Raw genomic sequence first — 18,221 nt, forward strand, 5'->3', positions numbered from 1 at the left:
TCACCTGGCTGCAGGGATCTCCATTCTGGCAAAGCTGTGTGGTTTTCCCTTTCACCTGGGAAAGAGGGGGTCCACACTCTGCTGAAACTGCGTGGCTGCCTCCTACAAGACTGCATGGTTCTCCCCTCACCTGGCCAAGAGGGGACCCTTACTTTGCTGAAACCCTGTGGCTCTCTCCTCATCTGGGCAGTTATTGCCTCATGTCCTGGAGCCAATCTTTCCCAAGCTCCCACGCAGGTGCTACAACTTTGGAGACCTGCCCCCAGTTACATCTTGAGGAAGTGACTTCATCCCCCTAGTTCCAAGCCTGGCCACAGCCATTTAACCTATCCAAGTGACCCACCAAAGGCTATAGATATGTTAAATGACCATGTCATGGATTAGCTGTAAGGCTGTGGCTGCACAAAACAGCCTTACATGTTCCTGCCCCATGTGTCCCTTCCCTCAACTCACACCTGTGTGGGGGGGAAGGGGTGAGGACATCTTATATGTCTCTCCAATATTCCTACACACCTTGAATTCTGAACACCATTCCAAATCTTTTTTTTTGGCTGCACCCTTGCTGCTACCCTGTATCAGTTCTCCAGTAAACAGATCAAACACATCTCTCTTTGAAAATTCTTCTGTTCTAAGTTGGACTTGCCTTCATGAAATGTTCTTTTTTTTAGCCTATTTTTTAGTATTTATTTTGTGTGTTAAATATGGCAATAAAATCCTCGGGGACACACTGCAGAACACAGACATAACTCCTTGTCTACTTGTGTTTTCGGTCTGGTTCCATCCACTAATGATCAAGCTGTGAGATTCACTTGGGTTTCCTGCATATTAAGGAAAATTCCACCTACTTGTTATTAATACTACTGAGGGGACTAGTTGCATTTAGGGTCACTCATGCAACACTCACCTGGTAGAGAAATAGTCCCCCCCTCAATTCTTATTTTTGGTCAGAAATTTTGCTGCCAATTTATGACATGGTTTTGGAGAGGAAAATATAATGAATAGGTAGAACTTTTTGAAGATTCACATGAATTCTGGGAGAAGGAATAATTAAACACATTACTTTTATTCAAGACTCTGATTACAATGCAGATGAATAATTTGTGTGCATATTTATATATGATTTATTCATCAAATATACAATCAGCAATTATTGGGCACTTCCTCTATGACCAGCAATGTGCTGGGGCTGGCAATGCAAAAGTGACCGAGACTGTCACAGTGAGTTCACAGCAGGAGGAGATCTGATCTGGCCAGTCTATCCATTCTATTGTTTTCAAAGTATGTACATGACATGCGACCTCAGCAATAGGTTTCATGAAGTTCCCCTACATTGTCCCAGGTAACTGTAGGCCTTTTGAAAATCAAGAGATATGTTGTTGCAGGTTGGTTTCTCCCAGAAGCAGGTGGACAGATGGAGTTAGGGGAGGAAATGTTGTACTGGGTCATAACACCTGTGAGAGGAGGATGGGGGAAGCCTGCCTGGGTCGGAGGAGCCCTCAGGTCCGACAGACCCAGCCCACCCGAGCTCTGGAGCACAGACTCCCTGCACTGGGTAGAGGTGGTTGCATCTGTGGCCCCCGTACCATCCACTCAGCCCCCAAGGTGCCATGGTGAACGCACAGGCTGCGGGGTGTGTTACATGTTCCAGCGAAACACAGTACCATTTGTCAGACACCCTGCACACTACACCGTGATCTTACAATTTCATAAAGGGAACCGGCAGGCGTTTATTTGGTCTTAAGGAGTGCCATGAAAAAAATGACTGAGACTCTTCATAACCCAAAGGACAAGGCCCCCCTCTTTGGCTTTGAATAAAAGATTCCTGATTGGTCTGGCTTGGGTCACATAGCCAGTTCTGGACCAATTGCTGTGGCTGGGGAATGTTTGGTTGGATCTGGTCTCAGGTCACACTTCTCAGGCATTCGCACACTTAGCTTCCCCTCGTGATTCAGGTCTGTCTACACCAGTGTCACTTCTTCAGAGTCCCTTAGGCAGCGTTCATCAGCCGCCCTGCTTAATTCTCTTCGTGACACTCATCACTGTTAGAAATTATATTATTTACTTGTTATTCTGTGTGCTTATTGTCTGCCTCTTCCAGGAGAATACAAGTTCCACAGGCGCAAAGTTTATATTCAATCAGTATTTGCTAGAAAAATCAATGAGAACCCAGGGAGGAATGGTCCCATGCTACATTGAACCTCCATGGGCACGGTTTGTGGAGTGCAGTTCTCCCAAAGAAGCAAAGATTTTAGACAGAAAAAAAGCAATAGTAAGTGGGTTGTTCCAGGTCGGAGGCAAGGTCCTCAGTCCAGCTAAGGCTGACCTCGCCGTGGGATGTCTCCCGGCTCCTTTTCACCAGCCAGGCCATTTGATCAGACTCAGTTCCCTTGATGTCAGCAGCCATGGTCGTCAGTGGAATTGTTAGAGAGCTGCAGCTGGTGATTCCCAAACAACTTTATGGAGAACGAGGAGCTGTTATGCAGCCCTAATATCTGTAATCCCCCAGAGCCCTCTTGGTCTGACAACCCATTTCCATCTCACAAATGTGTTATATGGGTCTTAGTGTGACTTTTTAGTCACTAGGCACGGGCTTATGAATAAGCTTTTGTGTTGAGCCTTGCATCTCACTTGTGAACTGCTTCTTATCTAGATGATAGAAAGCAATTTCAGTAGCACTTAACTTAATTGGTTTGTGACCAGACAAGGACCCAGGGCCCCACTCACAGAGCCTGGGCATATGCCTCAGCAATCATAGAAAGCGGGCAATCTTTTATGTTCGGTCACCTCCTTCAATCACCCACGACTTCTGAGCGTGAAGGCAGGCAAATTCTCTCCCTGTTAAACACGGTTTGTGGAACTTCACCTTGCAAATAACTGAAAGAAATGATTAGACATCCAAAAGGTTGAGCTCTATTAACAAAAACGAGCCAGATTTCTGCCTTGCCTATTTTTGCATTTTTATTTCCCCTAGTTACAGAGCTGCATTGCTTTATGTTCACATTAGCATCCTATTCCCAAGCTCCCATTTGCACCATTTTCAAAATATTCTTTTTTTCTTTAGAAAAAATAGTCATATGTACTTGATTGTCAACTCAGAGCAGACTGCATCCTTCCTTCCTTTTGTGAACTGGGACCATAATTAAAAGAGCCTTCTGCATCTATCACATCAGCTTTGACACCAACTCCTGTCGTCTTGGAGGTCTCATCCCCTCCTGTGTCAGTTTCCTCACCTGTAAAACGAGGAGCCAAAAGGCCCGTTAGCCTTTGTGAGTCTATAAATTTCAGCACCGCGGCCCGGCCGTGGGGCGCTTCCGGCTCCCAGCAAGTTTCCTCTCGCCACTGCCTGGGGCGAGGGTCGCTTCCCTGGCTGGTATCCTCATCAGGCTCCTGTCTGCATCCCCGGCTCTGGGCTCAGATAAAAGCTGCTCCTGAAGCTGCTTTTATCCAGGCAACCACAGACTCCTTTCTGGAGGGGAAGACATTTGCTGCCTGACACCCATGGGAATTTCTCCTCTTCCCAAGGTACGTCTCCGTGGGAAATGCAACACAGCCCAGGGCCCTCTGCTCGGCCGCTGAAACCAGGCCGTGTTTGCTGTTGACTCTAACTAGTGATACTCATGCTGCCTGGGAGGGGGGGAGAGATATCTATTTTTATCTGACATGATGGAGTATAAATCATTTGCCTGGTTTACAGTAGCTCAGGGCCAAAGAAACCCTGCACTTAACAGGCAATACGGACCTGGGGCACTCAGGCCATCTTCTGAGGCGAAACGACCCACACAGAGGGCAGACAGGGCAGAGGCTGTGACTTCAGCTAGCTTTCACTCGAAGGAGGGAATAATTATCGTAAAAATTAATTTCACGTGTCTATCCAGCGACCCAGGGTTTAAATGCTATAAAAGAATTACAGTAATTAGTGCATCCAACCAGCACAACAATACAAATAATCAGTGGCATTTGTGATTTCCAGCAGTGCATGTGCTACCTGGATAACTCTCCTTTTGAGGATCTGTTTCGAAAGAACATGGTTTTTAATAGCTTTGACTTGACATTTGTATCTTGAGCAAAACTGAGAGGGCAGCTCTAGACGAATTGCGCCAACAGCCCAACAAGCATGGTTACTAGCGCTCCGGCAGGGGGCGCTGGAAGCAATACCTCGGTGTGTCTTTTTCTGTTTTCCTTTCCTGTTCTTCTTTTTAATTTATTTTTTTATTCCTCAGTTTCTTATTTTAGGCTTATTTAACGGGAAGCTGATTGCCCTAGCCTAATGAGTCTTTTTTTTTGCATAATCTACAATGCAATAACCTAGAAGCATTTTAATTTTAGCATTATTTTAAATTGAGGTTTCTGCTCTGTTAGATTCTTTCCATTCAGAGAATACAGAGATCACAGAAAGAGAGGAACCTTGGCCTGAGCGCCAGCTTTGGCTGTTTTTGAGCAGACCCCCTGACTTGTTCTACCAGCTGCTGTGCAGCCAGGACACGGCGCTCCGCTCGGGGTTGGAGCCCACCGCAGAGGGGAGGCGGAGGGGCACCTGGGAAATTTGGTTTCTATCAAGTCAACAGCCAAATTGAGAAATGAGCTTTTCACTAGCAAATGCTAATTGTAATGAAAAAACTCCTAACCACGTACACAGGAGGAAAACGGATCTGTGAGTACTGCACTGTAATTTCCCGTGGATCACAGTTCGCAGCATTTTGGCTGCACAAGTCAAGGACCATCCAGGTACGATTATCCAGGAAATCCCTTGCTTCAGAAGCCAGAATCCTTTAAGTCTTCAGTATTTAAATGCAGCTGTATGGTGATTAGATGTCAGAACTAGAGCACCACTGAAGTGCCCTGTTTAGTGATTAACTCAACGGACCAATTTTGCTTTCAGATACTTCCACTGGAGGAACAATTTGCATACAAATTTGGAAACGACTATCATCTTTCTGGGTTACGCAGGGAGTGGAGGATGCAAAATTTGTAAAGGCCACAATAATCCTCTTCTACAATTGTCTTCTCTTTAACTTAATCTCTCACTGAATCATCTTTATCACCAGGAGCATGGTGCGGCTGCAGGGAGGTTGCCAGGACTAAGTATTTTCTCATTTTCAGTGCTGTATTGATTCGCATGTCCCCACTCTGTCTGCTCAGTAGGAATCCGCACTCAGGGGGCTTTCAGCTCTATGGCTGGATTAAAGTCTTTGGCTGTATGTGCAGGTTCCTTAGTACAAATAGGTACCTGCTTTTTTGTTTGCTTTTGTGTTTATAATTAATCCACCTAGTGCCTTAGAAGTCTGAGATATAATCACAGCATTCCTCACCACAGAGGAACTCCTATGCCAGCTTAAATGCCCCCTCCCTCCCAGATCCCCAGGCACAGGTAAACAAGGGCCTCCTCTGCCATTGCCGGCACTGGGACCCACTGAAGGCCGGGAAGGAGGCGTGAGGCAGTTTAACTGTAAAACCCAGCCTGTCTCAGCCAACTGGGGCATTTGCCAGTGATGCCCGGGGCACGTCTTTATGACCCTGGAAGCTTGTGCTCGATTTGGAGACTGCATTTTCCACTAAACAGACTGAGTGGAACATAGAACGGACCAAGAATGAGACTAAACTTTAAGCTCTAAACTCCTGAATACATAAAAAGCCATCATAAGTAATGAGCAGCAGCTGTTTATTAGGGGCATTGGAAGAAAGCAAACGCAGTTGGTGAAGACTATCTATAAAATCCGAACTGTGAGCAGCTGCAGACTCAGAAACCTTCCCACAGCTGGTGAAGAGGGTCTGACGCAGGAGGGGTCACGAGGTGCACCCCGACAAGGGGTCAGAACCACAGGCCCACTGCTGACAGTTGTGAGGTCCAGGGTGAGAGTACAGCAGGGGACCCACATACTATATGTGTGAATATTTAAATCAGGTTTGATAATTCAAAAGTAAAATGTGATCTAACTCCCTATCTGTCGATAGCTGACCATTGGCCACCACTATGGCACCAGAGTTGCCTGTATCATTAGCAAGGTCCTCTCCTCAAGAGACAGCCCAGGAAAGAGCATGAACATCTCGGCAGTGGGCTCTAGAGCAGAGAATTCCAGGGTCCTGGATACTCACAGGGAGACCAAGAAGGGGGCGTGGGCCCCAGAGATGCCCTGTGGGGTGGGATTCTCTGAAGTGCTGAGTCCTGGACGGGCTCTCCCACCCCAGCCCATGGGCTGCGTAGGCACACAGAAGAGAGTCTGAGGATCCTTGTGATGAAGACACGAGAAGAATGTCTGGGCCAGATCGGAGTGGGGACAGTTTCCCTCATCACACTGGGCAGGGGTCGGCTCTTCCTGGTGAAAAGAAAATGGAATTTCCTACAATAACAGCACTCCGCAATGTGCTATGTATAAGTCATTGTGTGTGGTTTTACTCTAGTTATCTGTCCATGGTTCTCACCTATAGTGTGGGTTCAGTAATTAAACGTAGCCTTACCTCCTTGAATTAAAGCCCTTGGTCCAGATGAATCCCAGAAGATGATGGCAGTGCCCCTTCCCGCACCCGGAGTGGAAAGACCAGTGATCAGTCTTCGGGGATCCTGAATGTTTAATCCTGTCTGTGGGCGCTGTAATCACCAAAATTCTACCACAGGCGTGGGAGTGGGAGAGGGGGTTGGAGCAATTAGAGGAGTGAAAAAACTGTCTATGCCGGCTTCTATGCATCTTATCTTCCTTCACCTTTTCAATAAACCTAAGGATGAGGTACTTTCATATGCGCCTAATCTCAGAGACCTGGAGTAATGCCACACAGCTCACGGCTCCTATTACGACACTTAAATATTACTATATTTTTTTGTTTATGACTTTTCCCCTGTGGATTTCTTGGATGTACAGTCCATGTTTCTACCTGGTATGTTATAGGTACTCCATACATATTGGTAACTGCACGTTAGTTTCTCAGGCATTTAATATTGATTATGTGAGTTATTTAAAAGCCCAGCAGATAATGAAGCATACGTACCAAAGAGAGAGTTAATAGAGGCTGCGGAACCCTGCTAAGTAGACAAACACAAGACATGAGCATGTTAATGCTGTCATTTCTAGTCTCTTGAGTGGTTTTGCAAATTAGCCTCGAACCAAAAGGGGTTCACCAATTCTGTGTCCCTGAAATGCAGTCGAACAGTGCCAGTGGCTGCTTGGTGCTGCTCCACACGGAACTGAAAGGGAGAAGAGCACACGATGTCCAGCTCTGTGCTGAGTGGCCAGGCAGCGTGGGGCAGCAGCCCGGAACCTGGGCGCAAGTGGCGCTGTAAGCTGACCCGCAGTAAGACACGACCACAGATAGATGGTGGACACTGAAGTGGCCCTCAGCGATGGGGCTGTCCTTCCTCTGCAAAGGCAGCATTTGTGATGGGCCACCTCCTGACCCATTTTTAGTGATAGCAGTTACATCAGATTGTGCCATTTTACCTACAAAGCAAAAAGATGTGTTCGCATGGTCTAGCTGTTGGGGTAGAGGAGGCCTTGTCCTCTTTGGAAGAGACACTTGGATGAAAACTCTGCCCTTTTACAGATTGTGCTGATCAGTAAACAAGAGCAGATCTGTTGCCCAACAGGCTTCCTAATATTCCCTCCCTTAAATTATACTTTTAATTTAATGTACTGTACTTTAAACTTACTTTAAATGATACTATTGAATTACACTGCTCTGCCCCTGGCAGGGGGGAGAACCACAGGGAATGGTGACAAGTACGAGACGGCAGGGCTCAGGCTCCTCCCCAGGACTGGAGGACACAGTGATGGCCCCATCAGCTCTTCCTCCCAAGCTCACACTTTGTAACCGTCACTTCTTGGGAGCGGTAGGTGAGGGCAGCAGGGCCTGGGTTGCTGGGGAATGGAGGTCCCCTCCTTCCGTGCACATTCCAGCAGTGATCACGAAGTCATACCTTGTTTACTGGCTTGGAAGATTTGAATGCAGTGAGTTGTCGAATGGCTTAAAGAACCGTATGCTGCTCGGTCTGCCTATTTTTGCCCTGCAACTACAAACAAAAGATTTAAGAAGCAACAGTCTCTTTCTAGGGGTTGTGCTCCTATGAATATAATTTTAGGTCCTCTTCTTTATGACGCCCTTCTTCTGCTTCTCTCAGGGGCTTGATGCCATTTCTGCAGCAATTTGGGGCCCCGTACCTGCTTCCAACTTTTTGATGGCATGTGATCAACTGATTAAGATAAATTACCACAAATAAAACTATATAGATTCATCACAAGGGTCTTAAAACAACTAAATATGTCAGAAGGTACTGTAATAAAACTTTAAATATCAAACTTGCTTTTCTTCATTTTGAGTTATCTATTGCTTTTCACTGAATGCTAATGGCCTGAAGTGCCTTATTTCTTTGAGATCACACGAAGCTCAGCATGATCAGTTCAGTGAAACACCTTTTTGTGACTTTTTTTTTTGAGAAAGTACCATGAGAGTTAAAGAGTCCCCTTCTTAAATGTTCAATTCTACCCCTTTACCTGTTTTCGGTTATTCAGTCTTTTTGAATTACTTACCCAAGTATAGTGTCCTGAGAAGAAATCAATAATTTATTTCATTTTTAATTATGTTTTATTGATTATGCTGTTACAGTTGTCCCAGTTTTTTCCCCTTTGCCCCCTCCACCCAGCCCTGCCTGCACTCCCTCAGGCAATCCTCACACCATTGTCCATGTCCATGGGTCATGCATATGGGTTCTTTGGCGACTGCCTTTCCTATGCTGTACTTGACGTCCCCACACCTATTCTGCTACTAGAAATTTGTACTTCTTAATCCCTTCACCTTTTTCTCCCAACCCTCTGACCCCCCTCCTATCTGGCAACCATCAAAATGTTCTCTCTATCTATGATTCTGTTTCTGTTCTGCTTGCTTGTTTATTCTGTTTTTTAGATTCAATTGTTGATAGATATACATTTGTCACCATTTTATTGTTCATATTTTTGATGTTCTTTTTCTTAAAGAAGTTCCTTTAACATTTCATATAATGCTGGTTTGGTGGTGAAGAACTCCATTAACTTTTTCTTGTCTGGGAAGCTGTTTATCTGCCCTTCAGTTCTAAATGATAGCTTTGATTGGTGGAGTAATCTTGGTTGTAGGTCCCTGCTTTTCATCACTTTGAATATTTCTTACCAATCCTTTCTAGCCTGCAAAGTTTCTTTTGAGAAATCAGCTGACAGTCTTATGGTGGCGCCCTTGTAGGTAACTAACTGCTTTTCTCTAAGATAAGAATTCAAAGTTATTACCATTGAATTGTAAAAAGTTGGGATGCATTTCTACTTGATCTTTTATGATGAAAAAATATAGCATGAAAGACATAAAATTTTCCTTCCAGAGTTAATATGTAAATATGTTTTTGTTTTTGCTCATAGTGATCAAGGGTCTAGAGAAGACAAAAACAAGCAGGCTGTCACCATGGCGATGCTTGGGGTGTTGTGCAGGGTAAAGGCACTGTTTCTGTCTTCATGTGGGCTTAGGGCATCACTGTGATTCCTAGTTAAGACATAAGATGCCCAGGTTTTTTCTTCTCATATCTCATGCAAATATGTACCTGGGAGGGAAGTTTCTCTCTAGTACATGTTCCATTTCATTACTGGACTCGGCTCTGGCTCATGTGGAGCAGTTCTTTCAAGCTTTACAAACAGATCAAAGCTCTTTAAACCCATGCTGCTGGCTTTTGTTCAAGTCTGTGATGCCTGACTGCCTGCCCCAACGGAAACACAACTCTCAGGTCCTCTGTAAGATGCATGGACACTGAATGGTCTTCCCTTCAGTGTCTCCAGTGGGTGAAGCCCCGGGATCCAGCTATAGACATTGTGCAGTGAAAACAGGCTTGCACAGAAAACTCAGGGTCATTGTTTGAGCAGCAGCAGATTTTAAGAGGAATCTGAGAGCCAGGAGTTCTGTCTTATCTGCCTTACATTATAATGGATTTCTAACTCAGAACACCAAGATGAAATAGGTCAGCTAATGGATGTATGATTTTTTCATATGATGATTTCAGAAGGAGCAGCCAGATATTTCACCAGCAAAAATGGGTTTATTTGGGTTTTTTTAATGTAAACAGAAAGTTTTTTGAATGTAGACAAAAAGTCAGCTAGATATTTCACCAGCAAAAATGGGTTTATCTGGGAATAGAGAATTGCAATCCTGGGCAGCCCTGGTAAACCACAGGGTTATGGAGTGGAAAAGGAGGTTGGGAAGGGCTATTACCGTTTCCCTGTGCTTTGTGATTGAGGTGGGGTGTAAGAGCTCCCCCTTCTGGCCTTCCTACTTACCTTTAAATGAGGTTTCTGCTTACTGATTTTTTCCTTTTCCGTTTTAGTTTTCATGAATGCTAAAGCTTTCCTTCTGCAGTGGGCACCTGTTGTTTTTTTCCTGCCCCCCATTTCTTCTGTCTTATTCTGTTTCCCAGGTGGGACTTCCTCTCCCCGAGAAGAAACTAGTGAGGAAGCATTTCTTACCTGAATTCTTGTCGCGTGGCCATGGGAAAGGTGCTCCACTTGTCCAGGTGTCAGATTTCTTATCTGTAATGATGCAGTTCATAGGGTGAGGGTTGGCACTTAGCAAACACTGAATGAATGGTGCTCTTATAATGAAAATCATGTAGAAAGCCAGGGAGGTATTAGTTTACTCACCTGCTCTTTAGCTGGTATCTACCTGGCATAGGTATCAGGAAAGGCCTTAGGAAGCAGGCTGTGTGGACTCCAGGGGTCAGACCATTGGCTGAGGGAGGCGGGCGTAGATGTTCAGGTTTGGCAATCCTGTCTCCTAAGTGCAGTTTGTCGGTTTCTGTTGGAGAATTGCCCTTGGCAGATTTCTGACCTGGAGCCCGTGCCTCTGGGGCCTGCTGAGGACTAGGACTTTGGCCGACTGCTCTGCACAGTACTGTCTCCCTCACTTTTCACTTTCACCCCTTGAGTGGCGTTTCTTTCTCTTTCTGCAGCAAGGGAACCTCCTCCATTGTTGCTTTGTTGTTCTGCTACAAGTTTTTTTTGAAGATTCAAGCAAGGCTTTAATACATTAACTTATTCTTAAATCAGCTTAAGAAAAGATTAGTCCGTTTCCTTCTCTGTCTTGCACAGGGTGGGAACAGTTTGCTAGATGAGACTCTCATTTTCTTTCCTCTATGCCAGCAGCGTCAGCAGCACTTGGGAGTTTATTCAATGGGCAGACCCTGCCGCCCCCGCTGTCCACCTAGTGCATCGGACAGACCTGGGTGGGGCTCAGCAGCCTGGGTTTGAACAAGCCCTCAGGATGAGAACTCACTACCCTGTGAGAACCACTGCTGGTTCTGTGACTTCAGAACCAGACTTCATCTCTAACGCGCTTTTCTGCAGTTTGTCCTGGGGAGCCCCCGGAGCGACAGATATAAAGTCAAGGACTGTTGTGTCTGCTCAAAGCATCCATTGTTCCACTCAGTTTTGTGTAAGTACTTCGTTCACTGGGCTGGATAACCCCGTCTGGTAGGCTTCCCGCGTGGCCACCACTGAAGCAAGCTTGGGCTCTGCTTATTTCTGTCCTAACTGGCTCTGTGTCCCACCCGCCTGCGCTCCCCAAAATGCCTTCTCTCAGTAACTCCGTCATCTCAGAATGAACCAGCGATGCTTCAAATGCACTGCAGTGAACTTTCTGGACTTTTCTGATCAACATTGTTCAGATTTTCTCTACACATTTCAAATGGCTACCCCAATCTATTTTTCCCACAGTTTTATTGAGATGTAATTGATATACAGCATTGTATAAATTTAAGGTGCATAACATAACAACGACATACATATATTAAAACATTATTGCCACAAAAATTTAGCTAACATCCATCACCTCAATACAATTACCAAACATCACTTCCATACAATTACCAAACATTTTTCTCCTTGTGATGAGAACGTTTAGAATCTACTCTCTTAGCAGCTTTCGAACACATAGTACAGTGGTGTTAAATACAGTCATCATGTATGTTACATCCCCAAGTGCTTATTTATCGTACATCTGGAAGTTTTTGCCACGCCTTCCCCCATCTTGAAGGTGATGTCCAGTTGCTCCAGTTACAGATGAGGCACCTAAAGCTTTAAGAGGGTCCCAGTACTTTCTTGAGTCCTGAGTGCTCTGCCCTGGGGGACCACTCTGGTTAGGTCTGGAAGGGTGACTTCTTATCTTCTGTAAGGTATCTCTGGACCCCAGAGAGCCCTCTTTCCCAGTCCCATCTCTAAGAATAGTGGGACCCGAGAGCATCTCCCTCCAACCGTCTCACCTGCCTAGTGTGGCCTCCCAGTTCTCATCTCCCTTTCTGTGTCTGCCCAGGACCCGCCCTCCCCCCAGAACGGTGCTCCTCCCCAGCCTGGCTCACCTCCCCGCCCTTTCTCCCCTCCTCACGGGAAGTCTGACGCATGCCTTTATCCCCACCGTCAATTTTGGAGAATTTCGAGCCCACGGAAGTGGATGGACTAGTCCAACAAAAGTGCTGCCTACTTCCTCTGGAATCCCCAGTGGCTGACATTTGGCCACATTGTTTTATGCTCTCTCTCCAGAAGCACACACTTTTTTTTTAGGCGGGGGGGCGGGGGGGGGAACCATTTGAAAGTAAGTTGCAGATGCCATGACACTTTACTCCTAAATATCTCAGCCTGTGTTTTCTAAGATCAAGGACAGTCTCTTCCACAGCCACAACATCATTATTCTATGCTGTGCAATACATGTAATGATATTATGTATTATGAATGCTAACTCACATATAGTCCCTAGTCAAGTCACACCCGCGTTCCGGTATTTACTGTGTGTTAGCACGTCTCTGGTCTCTGTAGTCTTCTAGTCTGGAATAGTCAGTCCCCTTGACTTCTTCAAAAATTTTTAAAGTTTTCTCTTCCATACGGCGGCATTTTTGAAAAGTGCAGGCCAGTTGTTTTGTAGACTGCCTCACACCTGGGATTTGTCTGTTTCCTCATGATGAGATCCAGGTTAACGATGTTCAGCCAGAGTCCTACATAAGTGATACTGTGTTCTTTTCACACTCCGGTGTTGGTGACATCTGGTGAAATTCGGGTTACACAAGTATAGGAACGTATATTATAATCCTAGAATCAGAGCAGAAGAGGGCTTCACAGTCTGATGCAATGACCTTATGTTGCAAAGAAATCACAGGACTGTCCCGCGACACAGCTGGTGGCAGTTAGTTGTTGCTGGGACACCATTTACTAAATTCTCCTAAAATGTTAGCATTTATTTTCTTCAACTGTTCAGGACCCTAGTGGGGCTGAAATGAATGCTGGAGACATGGGGCAGCTGACGCACTGGCACAGACGCCAGAGTGTATTACCACGAAGCTTTTTTCCCTGCTGGCTTTGCGGTCTGGCGAATCCCCCTGGTGACCTCCCTGAGAGGTACTCCGGAAGCAAGGAAGGCCTATTTTCAACAGGAAAGACAAGTTTTATGGAAGGAGTGGCCTCTACCAAGTTCAGAAACACTTCTAGGTTAAGAGAAGCAGCAGCCCAGCACTTCTGAGCTATTTGTGTCGACTTAAAAGGCAAGTGTCTTTCCATTGACCTGTTTTCAGCGCTATAATCCCATTACCTTGGCGCTATCCTCTGGAGTTTTGCTTTGTTTGGGAATTTTAAATTCCTTTATTTGTAACAGATCAAAAGCTATCTGGCACACTCACCGCACGCTGCGGGCTCTTTGATGGGTCCTGCAGCCTTCCTGAACACTCACGTCGGCATGTTTCCTAGGTAACCGCTCCCGGTTTTAAATCTCAACCCCACACGCAAACCTTTCAACTCCTCTGCCTAAGAGATTAACTGGGAACTTTGCTGATGAGTAGAAAACCATGATGTATCGTGAGACTTCTCAGATAGCTCTGTGCCACTGGGTGGAGTGTTCAGGTTTCAGTAGCAAGGGCTAGGTGGGCTGCGTGCTAAATGGCCTGTGCGGGGAGTGGGGGGCACAGTGCCCCGGCTGAGAGCTGCGATGGGCGATTCGAAGGGCTCAGAGCAAGGCCTCCAAACAGCGGCCTGTGCACCAAACCCAGCCGCCTCCTGCGTTTGTCCAGTCCACTCTAAAGATGGTCTCACACTCTTAAAATAGTCAGGAAAAACCCAAAAGAATAGTATTTCTTGACATGGGAACATTATGTGAAATTGAAATTTCATTGTCCCTCAATAAAGCATTATTGGAACACGCCCACGATCACTCATTTACGCGTTGTCTGTGGCTGCCTCTGCGTGACAAAGGCGGGGCCGAGTAGTTCCTGGGCCCATAGCGCCTAGAGCAGAGAGCGTTCATTCATTCGTCAAGTGACCACCACGCACTTTTATGGGTGAGGCCCTCTGCTAAGCGTTGGAGGTTGACATATATATATATAGTTATATATATAGTTATATATAGTTATTTTTATATATATATAAAATTATATATATATATATATATATATATATATATATATATATATAAAACTATGTCTTCTTTTGGGGAGCTCCATGTACCAGGTGGCACAAGGTAGAGAGAAAAATTACCCAATGAGGCAAGTGTTATAGTACACATGCGTGAAAGGTGCTACAGGAGCACAGAGCTGGCGGCCTTTCTCGGAGGGGCCGGGCCGCAGGACGGTGTGCAGAGGCCCGCCGCTGACCCCGCAGCTGACCCCGCAGCTGTCGGGGTGGGGGCGGGGTTCTCTGCAGTCCTGCCTCACACAGCCGCTACTGTACCATTTGTGCTGTTTCTGACTGGTCTCCCTTCTAGTGCATGATTTTTAGGGTTGCATTCATAGCACAAATATAATTTTACATTCTACTTACTTGTCACTGGCTGTCTGTGGGAGGCAGTTTAGGGCTGGCATTAAGTGCCAGTGTTGGGATTAAACTGTCTGGAAAGTCACCAGGCTTCTCTAAGCCTCAATTTCCTCATTTGTAAAATGAGGACATAATGCAAACTTCCCGTGGGAGGGTTCGACGAGAAAAAGCATCCAGTACATTTAACAAAGGACCTGACGGGGAACAAGCACTCCGCAAATGTCAGCCGGTACGGCCGGCCTTCCCGGCTTCAGCCCACCGCCCGACTCGTCTCCTCCGCGCAGGAATCCACCAGGTGGACCCTGGTGGTCCACCCACCAGGCGAGTGGGTGGGAGCGAAACGCCAGGATGGGGGTCGACTCTGGGTACGGCGCACTTCAGGAAACAAGGATGCGTGTGCGAGGGCAGCGACGGCTCGAGTCACATGCTGTCCCCCAAAGCCAACAGACTTGACAGATTTAGTTATTCACACGTTACTTTATCAAAGGATTTGAAATAGATTATATGGACAGATAAAAACTGCGCAATGGGACAAGGGCTAAGGGCAGTTGACAAAGGTGCCGCTCAACCCAAAAGTGCGGCTCAGGGCCTGGGATGTACCGGATGCTCAGTGGATGTTTCTTTAGTGAAAACACGGAATGGCGTTTCAGGTAATGGAAAGAGTTTGGCACAGTGAGGGCCCGAGAGAATGGCAGGAAATGCTGCTAAAATAACGAGGGCTGAGTCCTGCTGCTGGTAAATTTGTGCCCGTTGTGGAAGTTTTCCAGTGCCTTAAGCTGCACACAGCAGTAAGTCCAAGAATTCGAAAACATTTTATTTTAGCAAGAAATTTAAGAAGCATTATGGAAAACAGAAAGGGAAAATCCTGGAGTCAAGGAGCACCAGGCAGAAAGGTCCAGGAATAATAGACCAGCTGAGGGGTTACAAAGTACGGAGATACAGAGGATGGATTTGGGAGCAATTTTTGCCGTGTTGGGATTGAGTGTGATGAACCAGGGAGAAGTGTCTGCATCGAGAAACTGATTATACAAGAAGGAAATTGTTATGTGGAACAAAGTGCTGTGATCAGTTTGGTCAAGTTTGCAGTGCTGCGGGGTTTGCAAGGACTGAGCTGGACCCGTGGACCTGGGACTCTGAAATGGTTGGAGCCAGAGGTGTGGAGTTGAGAGTCATCGACACCTGGGCGGGAGCAGAAGCTGCAGAAGTGGAGCAGTGGCCTGGGAGGGGAAGCCTGGGAGCAGGCAAGGCACAGGACAGACACTTGGGAACCTACACATGTAAGGAGCAGGTGAGGCGATGGGAGCTAGGGCAGGAGAGAGAGAGTAAAGAAAAGAGAGTATCAGTCAGATGAAGGAGGGGACCTGAAAATGAGGAGGTTCAAACGGCCATGGAAGAAAGATTTCCAGAGGTAAGAAGTGGTGTCCAGGACCCAGAGCAGGAGTCCAACAGGGTGAGGTTGGAGAAGAAAACATCGCATTTTCCGTCATTGAGAACCATTGCGTACAGTTGTTTCCCCAGCATATCAAGGGCAGGATTTAGTCTGTGGTGCTCCTGTGAGTGAATGGATAAAAGGGAAGTGGATTGCTATCCATCTTCCTTGACCACAACACTGACACGTACGCATCACCTTGAACTTGGGTGTATATGGTGAGATCCACGAATCAGAAAGGGCTTTCGCCACAGCACCTTCCTCTGCACACTTGCTGGTCTGCTTACCCAGGGCCCCAGGTTACAGTCAATTCCCCAAAGAGAAAGAATACTATTATCCTTCAGTGGAAAACCCAGGCAAGCTACCTCCCACGTGAATGGTACAGTGTATCACATTTCCAATTACTAGAGCTTATACCACCAACATGAAGGGGAAACAAACGCTGTGGCTGCCCCTTGTGTGATTTAGAGTTCGGCATCTTTCTGGCCGTATGTGAGACACCACAAGTCCTTACGTTCACACTAGAATACCCCAGAGGCATTTTTTTTACTGGTTGGAACAGCAAGAAATAAAGACTAAGATAAATTTAATATTTAACTCTAAATCTTTAGTTTCCCTCATTAGGCTGACTTGCCTGCAGCCATCTTGCTGTAAATTAAACAGCTGAAGCTGGTGTGTTGCCAAAACGCACAGCCGGAGAGATGTTAACAGTTCTCTCCTTGTTCTTATGCCTGATCAGGTTAAAAAAAAAGAAGAGGTTATCTGTTTGCCATCTAGAGAGGTCACTGGAAGGGATGGTTTAAAAAAAGAAAAGTCAACTTATTTTAGCAGTTGGGAAAGAAGACTGGCTCTGTCCTGGGTCTCAGCTTGTCTCTGTAGAAAGGGGCTCCTGGAGCTAAGTATGAAAACTGCTTCTGCCACTGGGGCCTCATTGAAGAAGAGTTCCAGAGGTGGCTCCTCCAATTAAATCATCTTCATCCAGAGGGATGAAGAGAATGCCTCCAACCAGCGGAAGTGAGGACCGCAGGGTAAAGCCTCTGTGTGGAATGCCCCAGGCGGGTCCCGGAGGCCGGGTTTCTCAGATGGGGGGGGGGGTCACGGTGCCAGAGCAGGCTGAGCCCTCCTTCAGAGGTGCCACCCGCCCGGATCTGCTTCTACACGGAAAGGTGTGGTCCTCTCTGCACGTTTAACTCATTGCATAGGTCGTATTGTTCAAGGATGGACAGTCAGCTGTGATGATGTCCTCCTACAATACAAGTGACAGAAAACATCTCTGATCGAACAAATTCATTAACAGGACAAACTGTTGATAACCGAAGAGGAATAGAGGGGGACAACATGTGAACCTCACTTCTGCTTTCCCAGTGGCTTTCAGATTAGTGGTGCCAGGGACAAACACAGTCCTCGATCTGTCAGCCTTGCTTGTCAGGACTCCAGAATTATCTGTAAGCACATTCTTAAATCAGGTTTTCTCAGCCACGGCTGTGCAAATGAATCACCTGGGGAACTCTAAAAGCATATGGTGCTCTGGCCGCAACCTAGACCACTTACATCATGATTTCTGGGAGTGTGACCAGGCATCAGTATTTTGTAACCTTCCCAAATAATTCCAATAAGCAGCCAAGTTTGAGAATGGCTGTGTTAATTCTAAAGTCTGGCCACATAATAGATTCACCTGGGAACCAGCCCAGGCTAAGCTAATCAGAATCAGATTTTTTTTTTAGAAGTTTCCTAGGTGATTCACCATGGAGTGAACTATTTCATCAGATTTTTTTTCCTGAATGGATTTTGATTTGAGGCAGAACAAATAGGGCTGACAAGGGACATCCAGGACAGTATAGGGAAGAGGACTAGAAGAGGATCTGAGGTCCTTAAAGTCAACCTTTCCAACTTTACATTTTTGTCCTATGTCACCTTGACCTTGACTTAAAATCCAGAAGATGAAGACAAACCAGAACGCACCCCCTTTATAGACACTGTTTCTTAAACAATCAACAGAGGCTTCTTGCTTT

Source organism: Artibeus jamaicensis, unplaced genomic scaffold, assembly GCF_021234435.1.
Source record: "Artibeus jamaicensis isolate MK-2021 breed Jamaican fruit bat unplaced genomic scaffold, CSHL_Jam_final contig_391, whole genome shotgun sequence".
NCBI lineage: Eukaryota > Metazoa > Chordata > Mammalia > Chiroptera > Phyllostomidae > Artibeus > Artibeus jamaicensis.